Source organism: Pinus tabuliformis, chromosome 1_2, assembly GCF_031772625.1.
Source record: "Pinus tabuliformis cultivar Carrire ecotype Pingquan chromosome 1_2, CPIR1, whole genome shotgun sequence".
NCBI lineage: Eukaryota > Viridiplantae > Streptophyta > Pinopsida > Pinales > Pinaceae > Pinus > Pinus tabuliformis.
The window spans coordinates 674542867-674558160 of NC_142298.1; positions in this window are offsets into that span (position 1 = coordinate 674542867).

Here is a 15294-nt window from a genome sequence, read left to right on the forward strand (position 1 = left end):
ACTTACCATAGTTGGTTGTTGGGGTTATTTTTTAATGCATACATAAATAACATATGTTATTTAAAATCCCAACTGTATATAACCCATATATATTTTTATATCATTGTTGGAGGGTGGGCCCATACTTCATGGGGCTTGCACCCATCCCTACCCAACCACCACATATCCGCATTAACTTGTTTGTTTGCCGCTGTTTTCGTTGTGGGTGGCTTTGGGTGGCGGGACCACATACGTGGCCGCCTACCCAAGCCCCACCAGAACCATCGTTGACCGTTATATGCATTGGCTTAAGTTAATATGGTTACCTCCATACCGTACTCCACCATATGAGTTTTATAACCATTGGATATGCCGACGCTCCAAAACTTGGTTATATACAGTGTAATCCATATGCCATATATATATATATATATATATATATATATATATATATATATATATATATATATATATATATATATATATATATATATATATATATATATATATAACCATATGTGTTTTGGTTTTGTTTAATAATATTAACCCTTTTACTAACAGCCTTCCATGTGAATGTCACGTTGGTTATGGAGTTTTGTTGTACTATTTTAATATAACAAAAATGATTTTGTTATATAGTTTTTATTTTTGTATATATATTAACCTTTTTTCCAACTTTAGTTAATATATAGTTTTTTGGGATTTTCTGATTTTTGTTGCTTGTGCAGGTTTAGGAGGCCAATGATGGGATGGAAAGTGTCACGCTGCCATGTGGGTCCCACGTGCTGACTGGGATGCCACGTGGCGCAATATGGGTCCCATTTTCCCCTGCCATACCAAACTTTGAAGAACTCTACTTTTTGCATCTGAGCTCAGATTAACGAACTGTTCACGCCACTGCGACTAGGAAGACGAGCCCTCTCCACTAATGCCACCAAATTCCCCTTTCTGCCATTTTGAATTTCAAGCCTTATCCATCCCCTTAGTGTCTTGAGATCCTCCTGGATCAATCCTCCCCACTGAGGAGCTTTTGGTCCTCCAAAAGCATTAGCACACTGTCAATCCACACTGTCAATCTCCTGCACGTGAAACTGGTACATTCTTGCAATCATGCACACCACACATGACTCAAAAACCCCTCCTTGCCAAGAGTTCATAGCACACACTCATTAGCCAAGGATTACATAAAAAGTAATTAATGCCTCAAATACTAATAAGGAAAGGCCAAAATATCATCGTTGCGTCTTGAAGTGATGGGAAACACGCCATCATTTTTACATTGCAATGTATGATTTACAATGGTGGCCATAACAAGCTATTACCCTAAAAAAAACCATCTTAACAAAGCAGACCATCGTGAATGGTGCATATTCATCTATTGGACATGTTCATCTTTCGGCTCCTCTAGCGATGTTTCCGGAACAAGGAGCATCAAACACGTGTTTTGTTGGTGTCCCTCTTTGTTGCAATGATTACAACGATTCTTTCTCCTCCAAACTTTCGAGGTTGCCTTGGGGCGCTTCCCCTTGGTGTTTCTTCGAAAGGATTTCATGGAGCCCTCACTATCACTGTATTGTGAGGAAGGAATTTCATCGTCTATTGTTGGTTGGTTACTAGCTATATTGGAATTTCATGATGATGAGTTTGCTGCTTTTGAAAAACATACTACAGGGATTGGATACAAGCTAATGAAGAAAATGGGATATCAAGGAAAGGGCCTCGGCACCCAAGGCCAAGGCATCATAAACTCCATCAAAGTCAAGGAGTTGTCGCGTTATGAAGGACTCGGATACTTTCGAAAGGAGATGGGGAAAAACTCTAATATGGCCAGTAACCAGCCAACAACAGATGATGAAATTCCTTCCTCACAATCCAACGATAGTGAAGGCTCCATGAACACCTTTTGAAGGAACACCAAGGGGAAGCGCCCCAAGACAGCCCCAAAGGTTTGGAGGAGAAAGAATTGTTGTAGTCATTGTAACAAAGAGGGACACTAGCAAACCACATGTCCGATGCTTCATGCTTTGGAACCATCGCCAGAAAATACGAAAGATGAATATGTGCAACCGATACAACCACCCCGTCCATGATGGTCTGCTTTATTGAGTTGGATTTTTAAGGGTAATAACTTGTTATGGCCACCATTGTAAATCATTTATTTCATTTTAGTGTAAAAGTGATGAGATGTTTCCACCACTTGGTCAACGACAATGATGTATGGTCATGTTTGAGTTGTATTTTGAGTTGCATGTTAAACTATGAAAGTGATGTTTGGCCTTATGAATGTAAATCATGGGTTGCTGTGATGATGTGTTTTACATCACTTATTGGAGAAACCATGATAAGTCGGCCTTGTATTCATAGCTGCGGTATTGAGTCCATATTATTGTAAATTTGACCACTGAGTGTGATAAACTCGTGGCAAGTATGGGACATTTTGGGTCATTAGTTTGGTCATGTTATTTGAAAAACAATGTACTATATGTTGCAGAGGTAGCAGGTTCTGGTTCGTCGCTTAAGGCTTGGAAGGAAAAAGGTGAAGGAGATAGAAGCGAGACCTTTTCAGGGCACTTGTGATGCAGACAGGGTATAGAAGAAGTTGCAGAGTATCTTTCATGATTTTGGAGGACCAAAAGCTCCTAAGTGGGGAGCATTGATCCAGGAGGATCTTGAGACATCAAAGGGATGGATAAGGCTCGAAATTCAAAATGGAAAAAAGGAAAAGTTGTTGGCATCAGTTGAGAGAGCTCAGCTTCCTGATCGCGGTGGCATGAACGGTTCATCAATCTGAGCTCGTATGCAAAAGATAGAGCTCTTCAAAGTTTGGTATGGCAGATGAAAAATGGGGCCCACAATGCGCCACATGACATCCCAGTCAGCACGTGGGACCCACATGGTAGCTTGACACTTGGCATCCCTCCGGTGGCCTCCTAAACCTGCACTAGCAACCAAAAAAAACCATTTTGGAGTAAAACTATATAACAAAAATTAGTTTAAAATATAGATATATAAACCATATCAAAACAAAATATATTTTTTTATTAACTAATAACCAAAAAAGAGAATTAATATATAGATATATTTCATATAATAACAAAACCCATCTATTAAACAAACTTTATTAACAAAACTGTATGGCATGGTGGGTAACGAATATATGGTGTTAGTTATAAGGTTATATATATATACATCATATGGAGTATGGTTATAACATTATAACCAACGTATATAGTGGATATATTATATGGTGCACAACCCAATGCATAGAGTGGACCGTTGAAACGGGCATGGCTTGGGTAGGCAGCCACGTGGTGGTCCCACCACCCAAAGTCACATACAACGCCAAAACAATTCAATCCATTCCGTAGACCTGGTTGGGGTGGGGATAGGTGCGGTCCCATGAAGTACGGGCCCACCCCCAACAATGAGTTAACTATATATCTATATATATATATATGTGTGTGTGTGGTTGTAAACTATATGATTTGGGTTATAAAAATGGCACATGTTATTTTTATATGTGTTAAAAATAATAACCCATAACAACAAAACTTTGATAAGTCTACCCAAATTATTGCTTAAGCCTAAGATTTTTTTCAGAACGGGGTGGAGAGCAGAGGTACAGCAGCCCAGGCATGGAAACCGAGATAGAGGCAGTGGAAATCGGAGCATTCAGAGAACATTGGTGGAATCAGTCTCAGAATTGGGCAAGTTTTATATCGATTTTGCACTTCTCGACGATGGGAATCCAACGGTGGTGTCAGTTTTTGCAACAGAGCTCTCCAATTTTCAGGCATTTTTCAGCATGGAGGTATAATGCTCCATTTTTGTAACTAATGAATGTAACTTCTTTTGATGCCATTTTTAATGAATGAAGGCCTCCCCATTGATCGAGCAGGGCCCACAGACGTAGTCCAGGAGGGACGAACTCTGTTATCAAGTTCTTGTCTTCTTGTCATCTTCTGCTCTTCTTCTTCTTTCTCTCGCATGTGCACATTTAAAGTTTCTCTTTGGTTAAGCTACAAACTATTAATGTAATTCTTTAATGCATCTATAAACAAAAGATAACCTGGATAAAAAATGACCATTGGTGAAAAAATAAGAAAACCTATACGAAAATTGTGAAAGGAAAATGAAAACTTAGAACCATGAAGAGAAATAAGTAAAATTACACTCGCACAAGTGAAACGACAAAAAACAAGAGAAAAGGCAGCAAAAGACGACGAAAGCGAAACTCACCTGTAAAAGCAACAATGACTGCACTGAAGGTTCCTTGATCTCCTCGAGAATGCTACAGCTCCAAGATCAAATGTGAAAATGAGCTCTAGAGGCGTCAATTAACTAGATTTTAGCAAATGAGGGTTTATGACGTGCATGGCTAAAATCAAGGAAAAGTGACACTTGGCAGAAACTGCTAAAAATAGTGAAAGTGACTCTTTCAGGAAACTAATAATGTATCCATGCTTCCTAAGGATTCTTTTTTCCCTTTAGTTTTCTTTCTATTTCTTGGGAAGATTTCCATACACACTTCCAAGAAAGATTACATAGTTCCGGGGAATTGGACAACTTTTCGACTCAGTTCACGATGCAGTTTCTGAGCTGAGTGAAGGATTTCATTGCAAAATTTCTAGGCTTAGTGTTGGGCTGCCTTCCATGACTACACAATTTCTGAGCTCAAGGCTGACTATGAGTCAGAACTACGCAATTCCAATCATCAAGGCTTCTTTCCCTCAAGGATTGTGCAGTTTCGTGAGGCAAGCCCAGAACAGCTAAAAGACCAAGTTAAAATATTAGCTTGTGACTTAGAAATATGATTTGAGTGTGAAAACAAGTGGGCACAAGCACAAGTGAAAAATATAAGTCTCAATCAAAGCAAGAATACTTGATAGAAGTGTAAGATAAGCTCCTATGAATAGAAGGTTAGGCTTTGAAATCTAAGCATAGGAAAAAAATTGGAGGCTGGTTGTAGCCACTACAATAGGCTTGGATGGTAAGTCTAGGTTTAGTAGATAGAAACTTTCAAATTTACCTAGTCCTATTACCCTAGAAATAAAACTTGTGACTGCTTTGGAAACTTGTGGGGTTAAATTTCCAAGGTGATGTGTCAGATGGAGTCCCTTTCTCGAATGACTATTGTCAATCACTTGTTGCATCTGACTACCTCATCCCACTCATCCAATCAGGATACACAATGTATCCTTCTAAACTATGTCCCACAGGGCTAAGGGTTAGGGCAGTTGGCTCATTTCCTTATTGTGCACTAGCCTGACTGGCCCAACTTTGGTCCCATGCTGACTTGGAAACTTACCTTGTTGATGCTTTTAACATCTAAAATTTTACCGGCCATATATTTTGATCTTCGAAGCCTTTTTGAGAATTCAACATACCATTGGAATCTTTCTAAGCACTATCCAATGACACCATTGCTAAAATATTCTTGGTTAATCTCTGGAGGAAAAATTTGATATGATATTATACATTTAAAATTGCTCCAAATTCTTTGTTCCTTCTGTTATAGGGAAAAGTGTCTATTTAGAACTGCTCTATCCCACTAAGGTGTGACAGCTGCCTTAGAAACAAACAGAGAAAAACTACTTTTGTTTTTCCTTTATGAATTATAGATAGAGAGGAACAGAAAGACCAACCTCTATCTTGCGCTAATCCTTCGATTCGATCCCTCTCTTCTTTGATAGTCCCCAGCTACCTGCTCCCTTGCACGCGCAGCTTCACAAAGTACCTGTAAGATCATAGAAGCATAGCACTATACAAAGACATGGATCTATAATCATAAACAATTTAGGATCAGATGTAAATTGACCATACAAATGTAACAATCATCAATGATACAAAAGCATGGAGGAAAACTCAAATAGTCTTTATTGATAAACAAGAAAAGATCCAGGAGGAGTTACAACTGGTGGTTTCGACCCAGCAAAGAAGCCCCTCTTCACCTCAAAGAAAGCTTAGATCACCCAACAATCTGATGTTTGTATCTAGAAACCAACAACAATTCCTTACAATATGCAAAATTCCAGCCTCTGGATCTCTGGGATGAGGGATCCATATATAGATATCTGTAAGGGGGATGAGTCAGCTTGTGATTTGATTAGTGTCTTCTCTCTGAAAGTTCTTGCTTCCACTTGGAGACTAAGGGCCTCTTACTCACCCTTGGTCGAATTCAGTGAGGCAAGTGTCACAGGAGAAGATTTTGGAAGCTTCCATTGCCTCTCCACCTCGCGGAATGACACTGCCATTTGTCATTTCTCTCCCATCGCACCACACAGAAGGGACTTTTGAAATGCAACGCACCCTCATAGTGTATTCAAGTGAGATGCAGCGCACCTAGCCAGTGAAGCAGCTGCAATGATCCTGTTTTGACCAATTCTGAGTAGTTTCTCATGGAGGATTTCTGGGAGAAGCTGTAATCTGTTGACCTTGTTCCTTTAGGGGTTAGAACAACACTTTTAAGGACTTAGGAGCCCTTGGTTTATGGACATTTCATGCTTGGGGTTGTAAGGCACAAAAATGTCTATAGCAGTTGCCCCCTAAAGTATGAGGCCGTTAACCTTTTGGTGTCGGGTGAAATGCTTTATTATGAGGATCCGAAGTTCTTTCAATGCTGGGAGGAGACCTGTAATAAGATACAATACAATACATTATCTTCATAATATTTTCATGATATAGCTGAGGCAGGCATTCCCATGCTCAGCTTTATAAATTCATTTTCATGTACATAGGACAGACAATCGTCTGAGTGTAGACTGATGATTCTGGTAGAGCCATCATCCTTTCGATAGGATGATTATCTGTGCTGCAATGATGTACATTTAACGTCTTTATTTCCCTGAATATATATCGCAGCCCGGATGGATGAAACTAGATCCGGGGTCTTCAATCTCATTTGATCTTCACTCGAAGTACAAGTCGATCCATGTGAGAAATGTTCTGAAGTCGAACATGGAAAGACATCGCTTAATTACCAGTCAATGACGTAAACTGTTAACAAGCGCGAGAGGAATCACCGATAACGATAATGACCCTCAAGGTACTGCAGTACAATTCACGTGGTGTGAATAATGGACTTGGCGTCGAACACCACGAAAAATCTTTCGGTCGAAGGCCATTGATGTAAACCTGTCACCGGAAGTGAGAAACTTGCCATTGAGGCATGCAAGCTTCAAAGTACTGAATGGGGTGTTCCTAGATCAACTTCTTGGATAATGAGCTGATGTCGACAAGAAGTGCTTCATCACAGGAGGTCCTTAATGAATCCCACATCAATGAAACAGAACGGAGCAAATGATTTTAATGGAGGTGAAAACGATCTGGTGATATAAGGTTCAGGGTGGCGGTCATGAAAGAATGGAGTATAATGTATGGTAGTGGGTGAGACATAGGTGAATTCACTGAATGACTTCTCTTGAACATATCGATGACACTGATGTGATAGATTGGTAGCATTAACCCCAAATGTGGATGGTATGGCGTGACCATGGTGATGTGACCGGTGAATGAAACAACCCAACCCGACTCGGACGTGGAGTGGAAGTGTCATGTTCAAGAGCGACTTGCTACCAACAAAAGTTCTTTGAGTTTTCTTCCCAATTTTTCCCCAGTCATTGCTGACCAGTACCTCTTTATTTTTGTCGAGCTTGAGGTGAATAACATATGCTTGTTCTATAATTTTCCCTTCGGGAAAACCCATCGCTATGTTTTAACGAGCCTAGCGATAGTGAAACTCGTTCTCGTCTATAGACAAGTTTGTCGCTATTAATCTTTTTAACGAGTTTAATGACAAAGATAGCTCGGTCCTTTTCAATTTTAGAGAGTCTGAAAAGGAACGTAAAGGTAACTCCAAAATTCCTTTTTCGTCATCTAATCCCTTAAGTCCGAAAAAGTATAAAACAATACAGAAGGGATGAATTTTTGATACTTTTAACTAGCCGAACAAAACAAGCGCTCGATCTTTTTGTGTAATAATCCCTCAAGTCCAAAAAGATTAAAATCTAGAGGAGGGATAGCACTTCCTATCCCTTTAACGAGCTGGAGAGGCCAATGGCTCGGAAATCTTTTCATATTTTACGAGTCAGTTGAAAAGAGCTTAAAGGAGATTCGTCTTTTGAGGAACGAGTGATAAAACGTGTAGCAGCTGATTCTAGGTAAGGTTTGGAATTTTCCAATCACGACAGTGTCACAAGGATGGCTAGTGAAATCACTCTTCGCAGCTATTCCTCAAAATGGGTAAACAATCAAATGGAGGTGAATGATCGGCCAATGAAAAAGTGGAGGTGACGGTGCAAACATGACCAAGGCTTTAACGGCTGAAGTACTACACTCACGATGTTTATTTACCGGGGAATAGTTCATTTTTTAACGAGCTTAAACGCGGGGGGAAACATTTGCTCATGTCTTATGTTTATTTTTTAACGAGCTTGAACTATGTGCTAAAACTGCTCGATGCGGGTTTATTTTTTAACGAGCTTGAACCTTGCGGTAACACTGCTCGATTAATCCAGTCGTGTGATAAGAATGTCTCATATAAAACAGAAACTTTTAGAGTTTTGCCCCACATCCTTTGTTTATGCAAGTTAGGGGACGACTAATCCTACGAGTTTAAAGGGTTAGAGGTCCTAAAAATTTAAAAAATAAATAGTCGCTCTTCGCTTGCACTCCAAAAGGTTTGCATGCCCCCAGGTATAAAACAGAGTTTCAAGGTTACCCCTTCTTTATTCCGTTAAAACATTTGTTTTACCGAGAGAGGCCTACCTCTTACAGGTTACCAAAGATTGTTCTATTTATTGCGTAAACAAAACACTTATTCGGTGATGTCTACCGAAATAGACAAAGGTGAGTGAAGGAGGCTACTCCACTCACGTAAATTTGACAAGAGAATCTTGTTCTAGAATAACCCCCTCTTTCAATCACAGACAGGGGTACAGACTAGTCATATTCTCTCGCGGAAACCTACCCTATACCCGAAGTTTTCCTGTCGAAGCAGACCAGGACTCATGCCCCCTGGGTTTCAGTCATGCCCCCCGAATCACTCGCGCTCATCGGGTGGACGGACTGGAGGTTGAGACATTTCTTATGTGAAAAGACCATTCAGGGATGGTATATGACTATTTGCTATGCGTGATCCGGGAAATGAAAGCTGGTCTACGAGCTTGACCATTCTTCCTTCATGCGGAAAACACATCACCTTAAAGAGTGATGAGACAATGGCTCTCATGCAATAAATATAGTCTCGTCCAAGGAGTAGATTGTAATACATGGGTCCTTGAACTACCATTACGTTCATGTGAACAGTTTTTCCTCTCAATGTTATGGCCACATTGGGAAGGGTCCCTAACGGTCGACTAGTTCCTTTATCAAAGCCTGTTAGATTTCTCATCTCAGGCAAAAGCGATGGCGAACCAAGTGCTTTCCAAGAAATTGAGGAAAGGATACTCACAGAAGCCCCTTCATCTATGATGGTACCAGCCATAACCATTCTATATATTTGAACAATGATTCGGAATGTTATACTAGCCGGTAAACGGGGTCTGCCTAGTTGATTCCAGTCGAAGGAGACAACTAGGTCGCTTGGAGGTGGGACCGAATCGACGGCTGGGTACGACTCTGATGAACTTCCTTCCTGTGGTAAAGGAATGGGTAAATTTCCCCCATGTTCGTTGGAGTCTGTGCTTATGAAAAGAATTTGGACGGTGTCATCCTTGTTCTCTTCAGTGACTGTATCATCTGAAGATGGAACCTCTGAAGGCAAGACCGGGTCAACTGCCGCCTCGACCTTTTGACTTTCGTCTGGTATGGGTTCAGATGGTTTATCTTCAATGATAGATGCTTCGGTTGACCACCTAAGCGGGCCAGCCAGAATTTCAACTAGTGACGGACTCGGCAAGAGTTTTTTATATCCAGGAGGAAGTCGTAGTGGTGAAACCGGACGATCATCCAAAACTCTTTTAGCTTCATCCAAGAAGGGACAACGGTGGACGGCATGATCGCCTTCGCACATTTTACAAGGAAATCTATATTTTCCTTTTTGTCCTGGGGCTTCACTTTCACTAGTTGACGGTGTGTTTTCAACATGATCATCAGAGGTTGACGACACCGGGTTGTGCAAACGAGGAGACCAGTCCCTTAAGATCCGAGGGATGCAAGGACAATCTCTGTGATAGTGGTCTCCTTTGAAAATGACACATGGCGATTTAGGCCTGGTCGGTGAAGTGTGTGGATTTTTGCTAGACGACACTCGTTTGCCCCAATTCGCTTTTGGCTCCTTCTTCTTCTTCTCTTTCTTCTTCTTTTCCTTCTTCTCCTTAGGTACTTGATTTTTGGCCTTACCAGCCCCATCAAGCGAAGAGGAAGGAGGAGAGGAAGAATTAGAGGAAGTAGAAGGTTGGTGGGTAACTCTGGACTCGTCTAATTGCTTATTCGATTGTTCAAGAATTGTGGTGTTCTGAACGACAGAGGTTGAGAAGAGCCATACAGGCAAACCAATTGTCAGTCCTGGAAGTGACAATGTGGCCATATGGGGTGCACCAACATCTCCCCAAGAGGAGAAGGGACTAGGATTTCCTCCAAGGGGAATCCCTGGGTTGGTGGATTCCATTTTCTCAACCCAAGATCAATGTAGGAAAAGGGTAATGAATATTCCGTTTAAAATAAATTTTAGACGCTTTGACACAACTTGTTTTTTCAGTTTTTAAGAGTCGAGAAAAAACAAAAGATGACTCTAGTCTCCTTCAATTTTTAATGAGCCTGAAGTGACAAGTGCTCAGATGAACCTTTTCTGTTAAGGAGTCTGAAAAGGAACGAAAGGGACTACTCTGGAAGTCTAGGTAGAGGGAGTACCAAACCAATTGCAAAACTGCAGAATACTTTTTACGGTATGGTAGTCAATCATCCCGAATGCTGTGTTCAGTGCATTGCGATCGATAGGGCGGCAAACATGGCTTCCTATGGATAAAGGATTAAGCCTATTGGGGTCTCCCAAAATATACTCGACGGTACGTGGGAGCACAAGTCCGTACTAGCACTTATCGTCTCAAAGTGGAGGAATTACCCAACCATCAGTGAGAACAACAGTTACAAGGTTTTACGACGCCGGAATACGTCTCTAGCCTAGACTTCTAAATGTTGTGCGTTAAGTTCCAAAGCGTTGTTAGATTCATTGAATTTATTTAAAGTTGATCTTGTTTATGAAGTTTGCCTTTCGGGTTCACCACGAGATGTAGATGTAATTCCTAAAATGCAATCTAAGATTATAAACAAACTTTTTATCTCTTTTATGCAATGAAAATCCTAGCTACTAGGGAAAAGTAAGACAGAATATTTTCACAAAGAGCAAAGAGCACACTCTAAATGCACTTTCATAAATCAAGCCAATCAGACTGTCTATATGCAAATGCACATGCATGTATTTGTTTTCGACTTTCTTAGTACATGGATGCTAAAAAGAAAGTTGATGCACAAATCTGAATTTCTTTTCAAGCGACAAATATAAACAAGCTTCTTTTCGGAATAAAAAATGGAGACGATTACGACACCTTACGATTTTGAAATGAATACTTGTTCTTGACACTAGAAAATTACAAATTCAGACCGAAAGCAATAGTAACTGGATAATCGACCATCAAAAACAATCAAACATTTTCATACGATCGAAATCGACACTTGCGACAGATTCAAATCAAAGGACGACAGTACAACTATGCTAATTTTGCAAATGATATAGTAGCAACATAATTGAAAATTCAAATCAAGTGACGAATAAACCCAAGCATGTTCACATTAGCATCTCAGATGGTACCTAGAAAGACACCAAGAATCAACAAGATACATCTACCACAAAAAACCAAAATGAAAGTATAGGGCCCACCTTTACATAAATTCCTCTTAAGAGATCCACAAACAATAATGGAGCAAGAGTTAAAGATAAACAAAGAAATGATTCCCTTCCAAGGAATAATTTAGTAGATATGCTTCATTATGAGAACGTCATGCATTCAGGCACCAAACATTATTTTATGGATATTGTTTCTCATGCATGAGAATCATACATAAAGAAAAGGATTGCAAATCCTATGCCATAAATTGTAATGACCAAAATAGAGGATTCTATCAGACTTCTGGGAACAAATTTATTGGAAATCAAATCAAAAGGTATAACAATAGGTCATATGGGCCATTCCTGCCAATGTTCAAGCCCAAAATAGAATGTTACTTGTGCCACAAAAAAGGACATATAGCACGTGATTGCAAAACCAATATGAGATGGTTCAAGGGAGAAGGTATCCCTGCTAACTCAAGAAAAAACACCAAGGCATAGAAGATAAAACAACAAGAATCAAGGACAAATCTGGTTACTCAAATCTAATCCATTTTGTAAAAGCCTCTTCAAGAATATAGATGATTAGAGTGAATCTCAGAGAAGAAATATTATGTAGGATAAATGTATTCATAGAAAGAGGGAAATTATGTTGTAGATGTATAAGGGGAGTATAACAAGAATCATTTATTAGAAAGAATAGATCACCATTCCAAAGAAGATGAACAACTTATATTGGGTTGTATGAAGCAGATCAGATGATTTATAGAAATAATATCTCATATATAAGATATAGGGATGACTTTAAAAAGAATTTGACAACATGTATATGCAAGAGGATAACACATTAACATGAGTAATTTCTTTCTCACAAGGAGGAATGAATCACTAATTTTAGCCAGAGATTATATGGCTAATCCCCAACCTTTAACAAGAGGAGCATGCGCATAACTTAACTTGAAAAGAAGAGATTTTATTAATAAGGGGAGACTCGCATAACATGGGGCATATTATTAGGGGGATAATTCATATACAAGAAAAACACATCCACAAGAAATGCAAGAATAATTATGGAGCATTGATGAGAAATCACAATTAGTAGCACCCTTTTTCATTCATGTCAAAGGGGGAGAGAAAGAAAACATAATGGAAAGAATGTATATAGTGGGACAAATTACATATAAATAATATTATGGAATAGAAATAAATGTTCAGGGGGATTTCAGGATATTACCATCAATGACCCTCAATGTCTAGTGGTTTTGCCATCAATTACAAAAGGAAATATTGTTGGACATAGTAATTTCATTGATGAAAAATAGTGTCAGTGATGTCAAAGAGGAGGTCAAAGAAAATATCTTGTTGAGTACATTGATTATTTTATCCCTTGAAATTTCACATCAATAATGACAAAGTGTATTAAAATATATATATATATATATATATATATATATATATATATATATATATATATATATATATATATATATATATATATATATATATATATATATATATATATATATATTTTAAATAATGATATTCTAATGAAGCTATGGATACTATGATTGGATAGTACTCTCTGAGACCTTTGTAACTATATATCACACTTTGTCAAACTCATCCTAGATAAGAAGATATGATAGATTGAATTTTTCAATTGTAAAAATGGAAAACGCACCAAATTAATTATTAAAAACACCAAATTCGTTAAATGTTGATCATCTTCATATAAGATCTATGATTTTTTGGGAAATATATGGTAGGTGGCATATGAACATGTGCACTATTTAACAAAGTTAAAGATCATGCAACTTAGGGAAGATATGACCATTTAAGAGTCCATGAATGGTGGATTTGGTGATAACTTGCCCGAAATTTATCATCACTTTACCCCCATCATGTCGGTCCTTTAATATCAAGACATGTGGTAGGTATGGAAGGATGAAAATTGGCCCTCACAATGATGGTGATAGGTGATATGGATGTTTTATGTGGAATCATATGTGGCAAGGTAGGATTGGTTGACTCTCAACCGATGACATGTGGCAGCAAGAGATTGGGCATATGGTGATGTATGTGCCATGTGGTATATTGATTGATAAAGTTTTTTCATCCATTTGGATGAAACCTGAGTGACAAGTGGCACACTAAGGGCACACCATGTCTTGATGGTGACATCATGCTAACATTGAAAATGGATTGACCATGCACCCTTGGGACTAGGTCACCTGGTGAGGTCGCATGGAATTTTCTACAGAAATCCAGAAGGTTGTCCCATATCTCTAATTCACATCACCTCAATTAAGTTGAGGAGCATACACACACAAGAACACACACACACATGTGCAACTGGTGCAATCAAAGTGTGTGATCACTCATTGATATATCTTTTGGTTCATTATACTTGAAGGCCTCTAACTTTATGGATTTGGTCATGTTCACACTATGGAATTAGTTCATATGAAGGCATTGCACTCTGTGGTATTGTAAATATTTTTCACTCTGTGGTATTGGCATGCTTGAAGGTGTTTCACTCTGTGGTATTGGAATGCTTGAAGGTGTTGCACTCTGTGGTATTGGGAAGGAATTTTACTGTGTATAGGAAATTATCAAAGGATTTTTTAATATGTGGTTTTGGTCTTGCCCAAAGGAATTTCTACTATGTGGTGTTGGTCGTGCCCAAAATTATTTCTACTCTGTGGTGTTGATCATGCTTGAATATGTTCTACAATGTGGTATCCATCGTGCTGAAAGGTGTTCCAGTTTGTGGTTTTGGTCATGCATGAAGGAATTCTACTATGATGTATTGGTTATGCCTTGCAATGCTTTTAATACGTGGTATTGGTCGTGCCCAAAGACATTTTTACTTTATTATGTTTATCATGCTTAAATGAATTCTAATCTATGGTATTGGTCATATTGAAGGCATTCTACTCTATTTTGTTCATCATGTCCAAAGGTGTTTTTATTTTGTGGTGTTAGTTGTGCCTGAAGGCATTTAAATATGTGGAACTAGTCGTGCCCAATGGGATGTAACTTTGTAGCATATGGTGGCCACCGAAGGCATCGGGTGTACAGTTATGGCATAAGGTCAAGCCCAAATTCATGGGGCATAGGTCCCCGGTATAAGGTCCATCCTGAAGGTGTTTTGTATATCTCTGTGGCATGGTTAGAGTTTGATGGCATGGTGTGTAGCTCTGTGGCATATTGGACATGCCTAAATCCGTTTGACTCTGTGTTATGTTTTCTCTAATTGTGTCTTTGAATCTTGTCCAATGCATGTTGTATGGTGAAGGCTAAAGGCTTATCCTTTATCATTACCATCATGCTCATTGAACCTTAATAAGTTGTTGAAGGATGACATGAGAGACTAATATAGTAGCAAAATTGGGTTTGATATAGTTTTCCTTGTAAGTGGTCATAGGTTCGAGTTTGGGAGATTCTACCAAAATATATTTTTTCCCACCAAAATATATTATGTTGAA